Source organism: Topomyia yanbarensis, chromosome 3 (assembly GCF_030247195.1).
Source record: "Topomyia yanbarensis strain Yona2022 chromosome 3, ASM3024719v1, whole genome shotgun sequence".
In the NCBI taxonomy this organism is placed as follows: domain Eukaryota; kingdom Metazoa; phylum Arthropoda; class Insecta; order Diptera; family Culicidae; genus Topomyia; species Topomyia yanbarensis.
Genome location: NC_080672.1, coordinates 396786279 through 396803927, shown reverse-complemented (window position 1 = coordinate 396803927; position 17649 = coordinate 396786279). Strand labels below are relative to the sequence as shown.

General features: G+C 37.7%; 1 protein-coding gene across 4 annotated transcripts in view; it reads left to right on the top strand.

Annotated features, from left to right (window-relative positions):
* Positions 1-657: 657 nt before the first annotated feature.
* Positions 658-17649, top strand: part of LOC131689074 (synaptic vesicle 2-related protein) — a 36718-nt gene continuing 19726 nt past the window's right edge. For 2 of the 4 annotated variants that reach the window (XM_058973867.1, XM_058973865.1), the window contains exon 1: positions 797-1297. The gene's annotated coding sequence lies outside the window, so the exon portion shown is untranslated. The other 2 variants (XM_058973866.1, XM_058973868.1) reach the window with 2 other exon arrangements.

Sequence of the window (17649 nt, the reverse complement as noted above, 5' to 3'; positions counted from 1 at the left end):
GAAAATTTACCAATAAAAATATACTTTTGAACATTTTATATCACTCTAGTGTTTTTTTTAACTTTTTCCCTTGTGAAAATATTCCAGTACTGGTATTTTATCGGTACTGAGGCCTCAAGTAGCGCAAAACCGGTTCTCACCAAAACGGGTCAGTACTAGAAACCCTAACGGTTGCGTAAATAATTATATCCAGCGATTAAACACCAAGTTCTAACCAGGTTAGACATTGCAACGTTGCGTTACACAAATACCAGATTTTTGAAGTTTGTCAGGTTTTATTCTACATTCTGCCCAATAATAACTCGATAATTTTATTTGATTAGCCCCCAATCGATTCGGAAACTACTAAGATTGTCTTGCTAAAAATGTTTTTGATGCTGATACAATATATAAATGAATACTAAAATTCGACACGAAAATACAAAACAACAACTAACAGGCATCACATTTCAATTACGCCACCCATTCGCTGCTACACACCCCGAACGATCACTCGATCGTCAGCAGAGCCACCCTGTGCGCCTATGTTTTCGTACCTTGTGCGATGTTTTCAGCTTACCTGTTTCTTAAGGCGTTTATCGCTCCGTCTTGACGCGTTCCACCTTTCGTAATTTCCAGCGACCTAGGCTCAGCCAGCGCGAGCCAGTCTTCTTTCTACACCGTCAGCAGCGAGTACACATTCCCCATTGCTGGTTACTGTTGGTGGACGAAGAGATGTGGATGTTTGCTTCGTTTCATCATCACCACCACAACCACCAGCAGCAGCAACGTTATTATAATCAGCGCCAGGTCATTCTTCGATCCTCAATCAGTGACAATTAAAATAAGCAAACAGATGGAAAAAGGACTCGTTGAATGTGTGTTACGAACGCAGTCAAGTGCCACGCAGTGATATTATTCGCGATCGTGGGTGATTTCTGTACAGCTGAATAGCAGTGGGTGATATTGATGGGTGGTAGACATCTTGCCCGTACTTTCTACTCTAACTGTACACGAATGTTCGATTGCGGGCCTGAATGTTGCGATTGCTTCACCGACGGTTCTTTCTTACAGAGTTGTGCTAATTGGTGCTAAAGTCTTGAGCCACATGATCTCTCGCATAAGACGAGGTCCTATTGGTACAGGCAATTCTGAAATCAAAACGACAACAGCGGAAGCAAACAGTTTGTGGTGTGTGAATGAGGAGGGTTGGGGCACTGGGCAATTACTGCAATACGAAGCCAGCGAAAATCGAAAGATTTCCAATTCGAAAACAAACGCAAGACGAGCCACATCAAAATACTTTTGCAGTGTGCAGGTATGTACGATTGAAGCGACGGTGAGGGTGGTAAGGCGATCGTCTATTTTTCTTGCAACCAAAACAACGCGCACACGATCGTTCGCGCGGCACAATGGGACAAAACAGGAGGTGACCTGGTAACATTTCTCTGTTAGGTCGAATATTTAGTCTGGCGAGGTGATGCCGCTGATAAGGCGATGCTGTCATAAGCAGATAGTTTTATATTCAAACTAGGAAGGATTTGTAGTGTCGGCAGTTTTACACTGATAATGATGCTTTATACGCAAAGAATCAAGATTTCAAATCAATAACCGCAATGTTGTGTCGGAATAGCGTGTTTTTTGTCAATTGCACTCAAGACGTCAAATATAAAGACAACGTTTCATTTGATCTTTAGACAATCCACACTAGTTCGCGCGGTTACTAGTTGTTGTCTACTTTGCTCGTTTGGTGCCGTTTTCAGCTTTCGAATAGCTTTTCACACTTTGTCGTGGGTTGATGTCATGTTTGTCCATCATCCTAAATGTTAATGTTATGCTATCTCTAGCTCTTTGCCCGTTTAAGAATAACTCTATGTGTTCTTGCACCCGGCAGCCACTCCTGTGTGACTTGTGAACAGATTCCCGGTTGTTGATTGTAACCCATGTTTTGTCAAACTTTTTAGTCGACCTACGTTTCTTTCGTCATCGGCTGCGTTCTTCTCACAACATCATTCCCTGTATTGCCGTGTAGTGTCACTTTGGGACCATCCATAAATGACGTAACATTATATGGGAGAGGGGGAGTTTTGTATTTTGTGATGATGCGTGGCGACAAGGGGGTAGGGGGTCATGCTACGTAGCTTTTTTAAAGGGGAATGGGGGTTGACCTGATGTCACGACAATCTTACCCGTTTTATCTAACTAACATCGTTCTTTATTTAAAAAAAAATACGGGCAAGGGGGAGGGTTATCGTCAAACTACGTAATTGCCAGGGGTATTTATAGGTTAAGCATAAGCATAAGAGATCGCCCGTAGTTGCTACTCCGTTATTGACCAGAATCAAATTAGGTTGCAAATTGTTCATTGGAACAACATGCTTTGGGAATAACATGATGAGCCACATTGTACAATCTATTCTGATCCCTGCATGCTGATCAATACCGACGCCGGCCACGTCCGAATGCAGATCTTCTGGGAAAGGTAGGAATGTTAGTCCGATACATGTTGCTACTAGAGACCGAGGAATCCTCTGCATCTCCACATGTATCACGGGAAGGGGAGAGTTGTTAGTAAGTGTGCCAATAGCGTTATCATGTAGTAATTGTTCTGGGCAGCCGGCTGCTGAGAATGTGAGATATTTATCATTTGTTGTATTAATACGATTAGCAAAATAATCAACTTGAACTCCGGATAGCCGGCTATAAGGAGCACTGCTTATATTTTTTAATAATATTTAATCACGCAACGAATTTTTTCATGGTTTCTATCGTGTCGGTGCTGATTTTACCCGGCGATCTTTTGAATAAAATGAGGAATCTTATACAGAAGGTTCATCAGACTCTTCCATAGGTGTCGCGGAGTTGGTGGTTTGGAAGGGAATAGGGAAGGGAATCTTATCTGCGTAATCGGCCGGATCACTATTTATTGCGACATTATTTAGACTAATTTCGCTATTCCTTCTCTACGATATATATTTTTGGGTTGCAAACTACCGAGTGATAACACGTTCTACAGACAAAGAGTTATGATAGCTCTAGATGTTATAAATCAACGAAAGTATTTCCTATTTCTAATATCGGATTGTTTGTGAAGAGTTTGAGACTCGCGTGGAGGCATGAGATAGAATTGAAAGCTAACCAATGAACATGACAGCAAAACACTTATTCTTCGTGTTGACATAACTGAAGGTAATTGCCAACCGGTCCCCGATCCCTCTCGCGAATTGTCAATTCTCAAAGCTTATACATGATTGAAGTCATCATTCCACTCAAATAAGGCCATGTGTTTTCCTTAAGCACATTGAATGCTCTGTGGATCAGTTCCTCCGTTAGTAAAACAAACCGTAAACAAACATAGAAATTAGTTTGCTCAGTCCAAGGAAAGCTTGCCGACCGGCAGATACGTGTTCCCTTACAGCGCCATCACATCAACGACCAACCAAAATTTACATGCGAGAAAATATCTGCAATCCAGAATATAAAAGAATCAAAACCTCAACTCATTTGCAATAAAATAAGAAAGTAAAAAACAGTTGAATATCCAAGGCGGCTCATTTTCAAAGATAGCACCGCCGATGAAACACCCAATAAAAATAGGTGACTAGGGACGCGGTGAAATTAGCTGAGCACCAACCGGCTGGTTTGCCACCTATTTTTCGGGTGTAGAATTTTGGGCGACACCTGGTAGTCGCTAGTCGCTGGTGAAACGCCAATTATTTGAGAATGTCAATTTTTCTTATTGCCATATTTTTTCACTTTTCGGATCGAATTTTTTTCACTAAAAACCATCTTACACCATTTTTATAATGTACACTGTGTTTCTAGATGTTTTTTGTGCACTTTTATTGTCCACGCATCGGGAATCGACGGCTCGTAATGCGAGGAAAAGATATTTTTTTCATTTGCCGGAATTCGATTTTCACAAACTGTCACCACTCGCGTCTGTCGAAAATATGTCGAAAAATGCTTTTATAAGCCACTTCACTTTGAATAAGCGTTAAATTGCACCGTTATTCACACTTTCGATAACCGGGAGGCAGTAAACTGTGCCGAAAATGATGAAAATTAACCGACTCCGGACCCTATTTGAACAAGATATTGACAAATAACTAAAATAGTGCCCAAAACACCTTTTTCAAAGAAATCTTGAAAATGCTTCTTTGAAAAAATTGGTTGGTTGGACTTGGTTTTCGTATTCAGCGATCCAAAATTAACTGAAGAAGCACCTTTCTTCTTAGCTTATCGCGATTACCTTAAAATTGTTAAAATCTGTCACATTAGATTCTCAATTGCCAGGGGTATTTATAGGTTTGTGACGAAATGCTACGATGGGGAAGGGGGGTGTTAAAAATCACTCAAAAGATACTACGTCATTTATGGAAGGTCCCTTTAGGCATTAAACACTAAATCAGGCCTTCAACTGATTTACACCACCACTGCACAAGGGGAAAAAAGTATCAAAAAACACAACTTCGTTCAATAGTTTGATAGAAGGATAAGTACGCTTATCGAAACTCCTTACGTAAAAGTGTCTGGGGATTCAATTGCAGGTACCTAAAATGACCGTAAAGTAAGCTATCATGCTTGTTTTTTTCCAAATTCCTCTTTTTGTTTATATATTTTTTAATACTGGGTATATAACTTGGAAGAAAGCTGAGTACGGGCTATCATATTTAGTGGTTCTTATGCAAAAAGTTCAAGGATTCTATAGTCCAAGGATAATAAGGTTGTCTGCATAAAATGTTTTAATCCATTTTACCCTAACGTATTTAGCGTAACTTTACTTAACGTCTCGGAAGCAGGTTTAATGCTGATCAAAAGTAGTGTTTCTTATGAAAAACAGTTCAAGGAATCGATTGTAGATAAATTGGATTACCGCACGAAAGAGGTGAACTCGTTTTACCACAATTCATCTTAAAACTCAAAAGGGTACAACATGGTAATATAGTTCGGAAAGAGTCTTAATGAGGTTGATCAATAGATGTATTGCTTATGTTGAAAAGTCCAAGGAATTGATTTCAGATAGTAAGAATGTCCTTTCGAAATGTGTGTATACCGTTTTACTCCAATTCTTCCGATAACCCGAGTTTGATAATGCAATAAAATGGGATTAAACCAATCAGCGCATGAGGAGGTAAAATATTCAACTTAATTTAGGTTAGGTCTTGTACCCACTATCGATTCCCCGATTTTTTTTACATAAGAATTACTACTTTTGATCATCCGCATTGTGCCTCTTTCCGAGAAGTACAACCAAGTTTAACTTCACACTTGTATTATGGAAAGAATTGGGGTAAAACGGGTACACACGCTTTGTACGGTCATTCTAACTATCTTTAATCGCTTCCGCGGAATTTTTTCCCAAGAATTATTACTTTTGGTCAGCCGAATTTAGCCTCTTTCAGAAACGTGGAGCCTTGTTTGACTTTATACCTGAGTTACGGAAGAAATTGGGGTAAGACGGGTACACACTAGAGATGGTCTGGTTTCAATTTTTTCGAACCCGAACCCGACCCGAAATCGAGAGCTTGAAAATTGAAAACCCCGAACCCGACCCGAGCCCGAAATTATAAAATTTGAAAAACCCGAACCCGACCCGAGCCCGAAAATTTTAAAATTGAAAAACCCGGACCCGACCCGTACCCGAGAATAAAAATTTTGTAAAACCCGAACCCGACCCGATCCGGAGAATTTTAAAATTTGAAAACCCGAACCCGACCCGAAAATTTAAAATTTGAGAAACCCAACTTGCTAGTACGGAGAATCAACCAAAGATCTCGAAGATTTCTAATTTTAGGCACCCGAGCTGGTCCCAAGGCTCATCTAAGAGTAGTAGAATCATTCGAATCATTGAGTTATATCTGTCTATGGCAAAACGAATTACTGGCGAGTAGAATTCGCATTTATATTGACTATTATTGAACATCGACTTTGTAATGTTCTGAGAAACTTATAAATCGTCGATATCTTAATCGGAAATCAGGATAAATCGGTGGCTAACTCAAGGGGAAACAAAAAGCTTAATGGTGACAGTTTCAAACAACCTTGCCCGTCGCACTTAACCAAAATTTCTAATTCTTTATCAAAAACCATTCTTGAAAAGGCAGATTTGTATAATTTATTACTGGTTGGAACGGTCAAACTTGTGTCGAAGGGTGTCAATCAAGATTCTCTGACGCGTTTTTTATGTCACATCATTAGCGTTAGGACTATCTATGACGGGGTATCTAAATTATATTATGCTTCAGATTATACGGTAAGCGCGCCAGTAAAGATGCTTCGACATCTCCAACGGAGCTTTCGGAACGACTCCAAACTTTAAAAAATCCGTCAATGGCTTCAACAGAACACACAATTTTCGATTAATTCTTCAAGAGCGTGGAAATTCATATATTTTCATGAAGAAATCCGGATCATGCAACGGCCCAGCCCGGGGACAATCTGACAATCTGTGAGTTCAATATATGGGAATTTGTCTTTGTAGTCAATGGTTGAAAAGCATCTCGTGGATCGCATCTATGCCAAGAATATACAAATCGTGCTGCCTTGAAATTTAATTATCATTTTAATTCATGTTTCTATTTATAATATACGTAGTTAAATCAATTATAATTCAATATGTAGCAAAAAGTACTACTATTCAGTATACTCGCGACACCCACTATTCGATTTCTCGCGGCTGTCAAAACGACCAATCAGGAGCGGATCAATAGATAGATATTTATTGTCTCTACTTCCCTTAGATTTTCACTCGCTTTGCTGTAGATACGATTTGCTGTAGGCTTTAGCCGAGTTTCACGCGTTTACTCTAACCGCGGCCTAAGAATCAGTTTTAAAGTACCTATCGAAATTTATAATAGAAAGTTGAACCAATATTTTCCGAGAAATTTCTGTGGACTTGGTTTGTTACTAATTATCATGAAAAATAAATTGCAAAAACATTTTAGATTTGAAACGTATTGTTGAATACTCTAAAATGAATGTTCGTTTAAAAAATAAAATAATTCGAGTAGCTTGCAAATCTGAAGAGAGGGAATTTTATACAAGAATGAAAAAATACAATATTTGAGCACCAGAAAACAACGACGAATTCTAGCGATTCAAATGTGCTAACATTTAGTACGGTTATATGTGTCATCCATTCGTACCAAGAAGTATAATACACTACTACAAAAAGAGACTGGGTTTTGTGTACAGACGCCAACTGCATCAAGAAATGGTTGGGTTGTTTCGTTCAAAACCCGAACCCGACTCGACCCCGATCATTTCTAATTTGAAAAACCCGAACCCGACCCGAGCCCGAAAGTTCAAAATTGCAAAAACCCGGACCCGACCCGAACCCGAGATTTCCAAATTTTGAAAACCCGGAACCCGACCCGAACCCGAGAAGCTTAAATTTATAGAACCCGAACCCGACCCGAAACCCGTCGGGTTCGGGTCGCGTCCGGGTTTCGGGTCCAAAAACCCGACCATCTCTAGTACACACGTTTCGGACGGTCATTCTATTGATTTTCAAACGATAACCTGAACTTGGCAAGAATTAGCACTTTCTGATCAGCCGCCTATAGTTTTTTTACAGAAGTATAGAGCCAAGATTGATTTCAAACTAAAGTTGTGCGAAGAATTGTGGTAAAATGGGTATACACGTTCCATCTTCAATCGATACTCTTACATAAGAAATACTAACTTTGGTCAGGCGTATTCAACTTTTTTTTTCTAGAATATCACTTTAAGCAAAAAGGGAATTAGAGCATAATAGCGTACCGTGCGGTCGTTGTAAATATCAACAATCAATTTTTTCAACCTTTTTACATACAAAAACCTGTTTTAGTCCACCAACTGGTGCAATTGTGCCTTTCTCATTTGTCCAAACTACGATTCCATGGCTGGTTATGTTCAATACAATGAAGGAAATGTATGTTACATATTCAGTACGATTTGCACATACATACAATGGATCGACAGCCAAGATCTTAAGATACTATGTGTCGACACTGAAACATCGCTTGAAACCAGCGGTGGATCAAGGAGGAAGATCCAGGGGGTCCGGACCCTGTCGAAAATTTCCAACTTGTTAAGAAATTTTAAACTAGTTGTAATTTTAAAGTAGCAACCCTCATTGCATACTCCTACCTAGGCCTATATAGCTCGGGATTAGGTTGACGATTTTTAGAGTGATTGCATAACCTTTCTACATGAAAAAACCAAAAATATGCCAAAGTCCAAAAAAGTCAATTTTCGTCAAAAAAATTTTTTCGAGGTTTCATCAAATCTCAACGTTTTATGCATTTCAAAGTCATTTGGCATCAAAAATGCAAATCAGTTTTTGAAATTTTCCGTTACTCCCCCCTTTGGGAATTTTTCATTTCAGTTTATATGGGAATTTGATGTGCGGTCGAACTATTTAACCCGTAACTCCGGAACCGGAAGTCCAATCAATAAAAAATTCTATAGCTGCTGATGGGAAGGTTGTACCATTCATTTGTTTGTGCAAATCGGTCCAGCTCTCTGAGAAATAGAGGAGACAATTTTTTTCTACATACACACATACATACACACAGACATTTTCCAATCTCGACGAACTGAGATGAATGGCATATGACACTCGGCCCGCCGGGTTGGGATTAGGTTGACATTTTTTAGAGTGATTGCATAACCTTTCTACATGAGAAAGGCAAAAACATCTTTTTGGTTACCTTTATTCAGCCTTTTACGAAATTAGCGTTTTCGATACATTTTTTCCCATTGAGAACTGTTGGTGTTGTACAATTCCACAGTGCACAGTGGTCCCAAAGAGCAAATAAGGGTTGATTAATCCCCGAATCCGAAATTTATTTTCTTCGATAATTCAGATAGACAAATACTTACTTCAGCAAAGTAGTGGAGAAGCTCATTGCAAATATCTTATTCGAAGACTCGAACTATCTAGCTTTTAAGATTTTTGAGATATAGGGCATTATTTGTGAAAGGCCCCTTAAAAACAGTTTTTCATCGTTAGTTTTCTTTTAGATTTTTTCCATTATATAAATGTTCTAGAACATTGTTTAGACAGTTAAACTGCATTACCGTAAAACGGGGTATCTTTGATCACTGGGGTAAGTTTGATCAAATGGGTCATTTTTCAGTTACGTACGATAAGATGATTCCCTCTAACAAAATCATCGAAACAAAATACAAACCATATTCTAAACATGTTCAGCATCTACCGGCAATGATTATATTGCCATTTAATGTACCTTTTATGAACATAAATTCAAATTGAAAATGATACAAATTTCACGCATCGTTTCAATCTGTTCAAACAATTCCTTAAATATTAATGAAATCAATCAACTTCAACTGAACTGAACTGAATCACTTTTTTAGAAACCTTAAATATTTTTGTCCAATATTTTATCTAAAAAATCCGAGATTTTTACTGGTAATTATTTAATTTAAACTATTTTCCCGAAAAAGTTCGATAAAAGTCGGCCGTATCCTTCAGGCAATTTTGTTTTCTCACGAGACGATACAAAATCGAGCCATAAAATCGCCTGCAGATATGCAATTTACACAAAAATTGGAGCGTTATTTCTTATTTCGATACACATATTTTGCTGATCAAAGTTACCCCGAAAACAACTAACGAAAATTTACAACAAATTTATTTTATTTTCATAGCAAAACGAAATGAATTATCAAACAATTTGGACGTTTTCAATCTATGGGTACCAGCAGGGCCGTCGAGAGCCGCGCCGGGCCCCGGGGTTTGAAGTACTGACGGGCCCTACCATATATGACTTCTTATTTCAATATCGATTAGAGAAACTATACGCATGCAACCGTTTCAATTAAACTATTTTTTATGAATATTGTTTATTTGACACGATTCAATGCGTTAGCTTAACAGAGTCGTCAGTATTTTAAATAAGTAATAGATGGAAAAAATTAAAATAATAAAGGAATATTTGTGGCTGGCCATTAGAATTACTTGCGTCCGATTGCCATTGCGATTGGAAACCTTTTTTGCGGCATTGCCATACAGTCCATATCGCCATCGTTCATGCTCCCTTGACGCACGTTAATGCTACCATCGTTAATGCTGCCCAGAATCCGAGCGTAGAAAAATTGACATCCCTTTGTGAGCTTGAAAGAGAAACAAAATTCAATTCATGTCCGCCGCGATGAATCGAAGGTTTGTTTGTTTCCCTCGTTCTTCGCTTTTTCGGTACAACGCATATATTCGGTTTCAGGAGCAAACTGAATTTTGTTTCTATACTAGCTCTGAGATCATCAAGCAAAAGTGCACCAGATATAGATTATGCAGTTCAGTTATGCTCGAAAATGTAAAAAAAACTGCCTTCAAACTGTCCACATAATAACAAATGAATGCTTCGGTCAGTTTGGCAGTGAATTAATGAGGGAAGCATTGAAACTGAATGTTGAATTCAGCAAATTATTCAGAAATAGGCAACTGGATGTGAAATTTCGCGTTACTGATGCTACCTTGTTTCTTGTTGTTGGTACATGTTGTTGATTTTGAGGAACTGGATGCAGCTATTGCAGTTGTCACTATGACCTGAACGAATTTTCTTTATTGGTTTCTGAACATGGTAAAATCGGTTTTGGAATCATGTTACATTTGCGCTGACATTCAGAGAGAAAACATTCTGAATGCGATGACTGTGATCCAACAGCGAAGTCTGCTGTTAGAAAGACTGAGACAGAGAGTTGTGAGAGAAAGAGTTTCAACTTTTGGTGAATACTAATAGGTAGAATAAGTATCTAGTTCAATTCCCACATTTTTCTGCATCAAATGTGTACACTGGAACCTCCATTTACGAACTAAGCCAAAGGTTCGTAAATTGAATTAGTTCGTTTTTTGGGATTTAGATCGTAAAAAAAGTTCACTTCACATTCTTATTAAAATTCGTTGGTTGAGTAACATTATCGATTACCTTAACAATATGGGTATTTCCGGAACGGGCATGACAAGTACATGATGAAAATGGAAATTTAATACCTTTTGAAATCCAGGATGGAGACTTCCGATTGAACAATAATCTCGATAACCCCAACATTTTGGGAATTTTTGAAACGGGCTTGACGAGTAGATGATAGAAATGGTACTTTGGAGCTATTTCGAACAATATCTGTATAAACTATGAGGGTATTTTTAAGCAGGTTTGACGAATAGATGAGCGATGCCCTTTTGAAGGCCAATATAGCGTCTTCTGGTTGAGAAAAGTTTTCTATAATCATATCATCCGCATCACAAATCAATATACCTATATCTCTACACAAACCTCTAAGTACCACCCCCTGGTAATTACGTAGCTTGACGGTAATTCCCCCCTCCCCTTGTCAACGTAAAATAAAAAAAAAAAAAACGATGTTAGTTATTCCCCTTTAAAAAAGCTACGTCGCATGACCTGACCCACTACCTCCCTGTCGTCACACATCATCACAAAATACAATACTCCCCCTCCCCCATATAATGCTACGTCATTTATGGATGATCCCTTATAGAGATGTCTTAACTAGAATTCGCCATCTTGGTTTTCAAAATCGCTTCATTCATAGATTTTCGTCATGTACTCGTCAACCCCATTCCGAAAATATCCAACTTTTATTAGTAACAGTTAGCTAAGAATATGATAAATTGTATACAACTTTATACTGTACACTTTGACAAACAATTGCGATAAATGAAACCAGAATGGTTCAATTGCACTGTTAAATGAATCTAATTGGTTACGTTCACGTACTTCAAAAACCATTGCACAGTGGTCCCCCCATAGGCCAATAATACAAAAAAAATATTTCGGCAAAGGTGTGTTTTTATCTTGTGATTACATCGTTCTGGATGTATATACTATAGTTTCATGATAAATTTTGTCAAAAATGAACTGGTTTTCTTCGTATATAGAAGAATTCATAGGGTGGTTCGTTATTTACCGATAATGTAAATAATATCGATAATCGATTGCTTGCCAGAAAAATGTTTTTGTTCATCTGTAATCTTTAATATTCATATTTTTTTTAGATAACGCTACTATTTGCTGTGTATTGAATGATAAATTTCGATTTTTGGAGTGTAAAGAGAGCTGAAAAATGGGTTTATTTGTATATGTAATAGAAAAATTAACCTAAAAATTTTCAATATGACTTTAACTAACTTTGTCCCTCGATATCCTTACCGAACTTCTTTTCAAAATGGTCGTTAGGCAGTCCAGTTTCACTTAAACTAGGATTCAGCTGCGCATCTCTGCGCCCAGACTGCTTAGAGAATCTAAGATGTTGCATATGTTTAACGAGATAATGCAAGACGAAAAACTGTATATCACATTGTCAAATTATATTACGTTAATAACTACTACTGATATCGAAACTATATAGCTTAATATTTATTTTCCCAAATTTTCTAATTAATCGAATCATTAGAACTTGAGTTGTATTGATTTATTTGACATTTTTCTTTCAAACACATGTCGTTCCGGAATATTCAATGTACGAAGCAAATGTCTCACTCCACTTCGTATTGCAACTACGTTCTCAAGTGCGCTAAAAAGCCCAATGCAATTAATATTTACGAATAAACTTGAAATCATAAGCTATTTCTCGTTTCTCCATTTTAAAATAGCTGGTACTCTAACGGAGGTTTTTTGATTATGGGATAATTTTTATTGTAGAAAAACACAATTTATATTCACGAAAACCATAATTTTAAAGGAAAAAATGCACGATTTATTTGAAATTCTTTCGTTATCTTGCTATAATAATTACGAACAACATTTGCAGATTGGTCTGTAAGTTGGTTCACGAGATATCGTGCTCACCAAAAACGATATCATAATATTTGCGTTCAGGTGCCAAAGTTACAATTTAGAGAACTTCCAATGAATAACTAATCTTTTTTTTAGCAGCGCTACACAACTTGTACTATTCGATGCAAAAAAAAATCTGGAACAAAAAAAATTAATGTGAACCTTAATGTAATAAGAAAGGCCGCATCACACTGTTGGGTGGATATAATCGCTTTTTTATTACGAAATTTGAATTCAGCGACCCAAATTTACTATAGAAATGTAGTTTTGTATCAAAATTTGCATTGAATAGATTTTTGACCGCCTCCCTTAAGGAATGGAACCACTGTGCATTGGAACGATTGGAACGTAGTTATATAATATATTTTAGACCTGTGCGCCGCCGCGCCACGCCGCCGCCGCCGGTAATTTTTAACGTACGCCGACGCCGAACGGTAGATCGGCGGCGCGCCGCCGATGCATTTTTCCCGCGCCGACAGTTCGCGAACTCTAAAATTGTTGACTCATAATTTTATCCACAAATCTAGGAACATTGTCCATGGGCCTAATATACGACGTTAACTGATTGATGATTTATCACATCTTGATCATTATTTGGTATTAGTGGTCGTCAATTGGATTACAAAATTAAAATAATCTTGATATTTTCTCGAAAACCATTACACGACACTCGTTATATAATTCAAAGATCCATTCTTGCTTCGTCAACTGGTTATGATTGTGAGCATATAAGTTTCAATTCACCATTCGTGTGCGTGAAATGGTCCACAAATTAAAAAAAAAAACTTCCACTTTCAAGATATATGTGCCTGAAATTTACAATTATGTGCCTGATCCTAATCTTTGCACGTAATCAATTTCACTGGAACGCAGTGTATTATTCATTGATTTTTTAACCGATTCTTAATTTCTAATATGCTACACACGATTCATCAGTCGAGTTCGTGAAACTGTTCATGATGTAATTCATGAAGTAATTAATTTTCCACATAATCTTATTAAACTTACGTAAGCAATTACAAGGAACTCAGACTATCATTCATGGATTATTCGCTCTGCTTTTGGTTTTGAAATTTCTATGTGAGCTATTGTGTACAACTGCTAGCAACCAGTCTCATAGGCACGAGCATTAGATACAAAGACATTACTAGGACCTGTAACCCTGTTATTCCTTTGTTAAAATTCAGAGAAATGTTCGGAATTAAATGAAACTCCGCTGAGCAAAATACATTACCTAGCCCAAAATTCATGTCCGTGAAATAATTTAGAAAACTATAAGACACGTGACTCTGTGTAAAAAATCCAACGGTAAGCTCAAGACTAAAATATCACGATAACACGACGAGAATTTACGAAAATCGTTGCACGTCGTTCAATTCTTGACTGTTTTAGTCAATAAAGTTAATACAAATCAATGTTTCATCGAGTTATGAATTAGAATCATAAAAATATTAAACATATTCAGACACAACCACCTACTAAACATTTCAGTATAATGTCTTTTTTTACGTGAACTAGTTTTGTGAAAACACAAAATTTATTTTCAATACGAGGTTTATTTATAATTGATTGAATCGTCACCTATTTTAAATTTTTTTCCCGAAGAATAGTTGAGCAAAGTGATCTTGACTTTTCGCGACGCTGGTGCACAGATGTGGCGATGCAGAGGGTAAGATTTCTAGTCTCATAAACTATTCATCGTGTGATCTAGCCTCACTCAAGAAAGATTTTCAGTGTCAGTTGCACCAGCCCGGTATCACAGACAAATAAGACGTAACACGAGATGAATTTTCATCACTCGTAGAAAAAACGGTCGATTTCAATTACAAATCGGTGGCGTTAGTGAGATTTTGACACAGAGCTAATTGCGTTACTTAGTTTCCGCACCCACCCGAAAACGTTACGGTCTTTTTAATCTCATGCAAACCAAAACAAACAATATGGGCCGGAAATGTGAAATTCATTCTTGTCGAAGTGCCCAAGGTGGAAGTTGTTCACAACCATTTCTTAAGTTACAACACGATGCCGATCGGCGAGTAAGCACATAACCGGACGTTAGTAATTTAATTGATTCGGTGTATCGAATGTATGCAATGGATTAGAATTCGTTGGTGCTACAAAAACTAGAGAACGCTCAGACCATTTTCAATAAGACTTGTTTAGTGATCAGTTTCAACCTAACAGGAGCTAACACGTCAAGTCGTGGAATGATTATGATTGATAGTAACTGTATATTTAGGTTTCGTCAGGGTGTAGATCTGTATTATTCCAGCAAATCGAGGATACTTTGCACTCAAGATAGAAGCAGACCGTACGTTGTAAGAAAATGTAGCGCCAGGGAATCGTATTCCTTATCATTGGCGATTTTGTACTTACAAGAAGTAAAAGTAAACACCAGCCTGGAAAATGAAGTAATGTGTCTACCTTGAAAGGTGTCCTTACACGATCATTAAAAGTGACATTTCTGCGCAGTAATGCCAATAATAACGCCTCGTGTTAGGGTTCCTGATATCTGCGGGATTCTACAAGAGCGACGGTAAATAACCCAGGGACAACTTGACAGATAGTTCTTGTTTCATATATGCACCACCGATTTGATGGTGGCGCTAGTATGCCTTCTCTCTATGAGTGCCACGAACAACGAAACGAAAAAGTTTCAAGAGAAAAGCGTGTTTCGTTACGTGTGTTATGAACGCCATCAATGCGGCTAGAACAACATTTAGAAAAAGCTTATTCCAAAATGTGAATAGAGAAAACTATTATTAGAGAATAAATTTATCCCTAACTGAAAACCGTCAGCAAAGTTACATAAATCTTATTATATATTTAGCTGGAAGTCGTTGTATTTAACAACCGGCTCTCTTCCCTCCTAAACATGTTTTGGTTTTCTTGTTGTGTGAAGTTTGAAACCGTTAAATCATTGGTGCTTTTTATCTCGACAAATGTAAATGAAAAACATTTTGGCCAATGAAAGTACATCACCACCAAGCTTAACCATTCGATTTGAATAGAATTTGTGTTTTTATTAGAATTCTAGCAGCAAAAAGAAATGGTACAAATGCTTAAATTGATTATTTTCCACAGATATGGAAAATAATAAATAGGATGCTCCTTTTTCAAATTTTGCTCCATTCGAGCCGCGATGACATCACCAAATCACCCCAAAATTTGCTTATGAATTCAATATATGGGAGCTGTCAATTGTCCCCGGGCTTACGGTAAAGATGACTAAATAGAAACAAAAAACAATGAAACGACAACAATTAATTTCCTCAAGCAAAACAAAAAATGTTTTACCGTTGCCTAATTTCCCAAATATAAAACAATAAATAATTATTATGCGTCATTGAAATACAGTCGTTACTCTGCATTCTTCAAATTTGTCCATTGCAATCATTATTTCATGCGAAGTCGTAGTATGCGACATCGCCAATTTTTCTATTTCGTTCTTCAAATTTTACAACTGTAAAAATAGTTCCACCTTTCATTTATTATCTTGCATTTGGCAAGCAGGGTGGTCACTATTGGAGCATAAGTTGAAAAAAAAAATTATATGGTTGCGGGAATTACGTTTTGTGCAATGTGTTCAACAGATGTCGCTAGTACATCGTGGGCGATGATTTTAATGTAGAATACATTTAAGGTTTCAATATAGGGGTCCCGTTTCAAAATATCGGCTGCGGCGCCGCGTCAGATTTTGAACGTTAATAACTTTTATCATACTTAACAGAATGATTTGATTTTTAGGCCAATTTGTTGCAAATATGTTCCTCTATGCTGTATTAAAATTTGAAGTATGTATAACATGTACTAATAACAAAAAAATGCGTTTTGAAAAATCTTTCGAAAACGACTCGGAAAAGTGAAAATTTTCAGCCCATCCCGCACAGAGCCGTCGTTATGGTAGACCAACCGAACAATAAAATAATGAAAAGTTTATATATAGGTCCACTACATGTTTGTTCGTATGGTTATTCGCATTGGGTTGCTTGACGAGAGCACTTGGTGGGGGAAAGACGGCATATTCCTTTGGTTAGGCCATTAGAAGCCGGACGGAAAGGAAAGGCTCATGCACGGCACGAGAACGAGGGAGAAAGCGATAGTAGTGCATATTAGCGCGATTATATAAATATCTGTCGGTCGGTTTTTCTCATCGTTCGTATTCGTTCAAGCACTAGCAAGCAGCCAGTCCACCGAAGAAAAGCAGTCGGCGATGACGACGGCGGAAAAAGTGCCCCAGCTACTGGTGACTCATCGCAACCCGATCAGGAACTGTCGCCCTGCAAGAATTTCGCCCCAACTAAAGGGCAACAGAGTAGGCTATCGTTCCAGCGTCTGGGTCGTGAGATTGTGCAGGACTGCAAAGTCGAGCTACGCTTACAAAGCTCAGTCGTAATGATGCCCCGAGAAGCCAACGATGCCTACTTGGTCGGTTTGTTCGAGAATGCAAAATAGTGCTTTCTAGCTCACCGTGTCCGCGGGGAGTGCGTCTGAATTATGCTCCCGCAATAAAACAATAAACGGTTCTTTACAGGACCAATTAATTGTGTTCTAATAAGAATTAAACTGAAATTTACATTTTATGGTGTATAACAAGTAATTTTCAGAAAGCAATATAAGAAATACGATGTGTGGAAAGAAAGAAAGAGAATTTAAATTATCCTCTCGCTCGTTTTCGTGCACTGCTTTTCCATTCCTTTCTGCTGCTACTACCATCATAACTAAAACGAATGTGCGTGTTCCCCCACCATCTCATGACCAGTGTTGCCACAATTGCATGTCGCTATTACAATTTGAATTATTTTATTGATCCTCTCTAGTATTGATAAAATATAGAACGTGCAAAGTACACTAGTCGCATGCT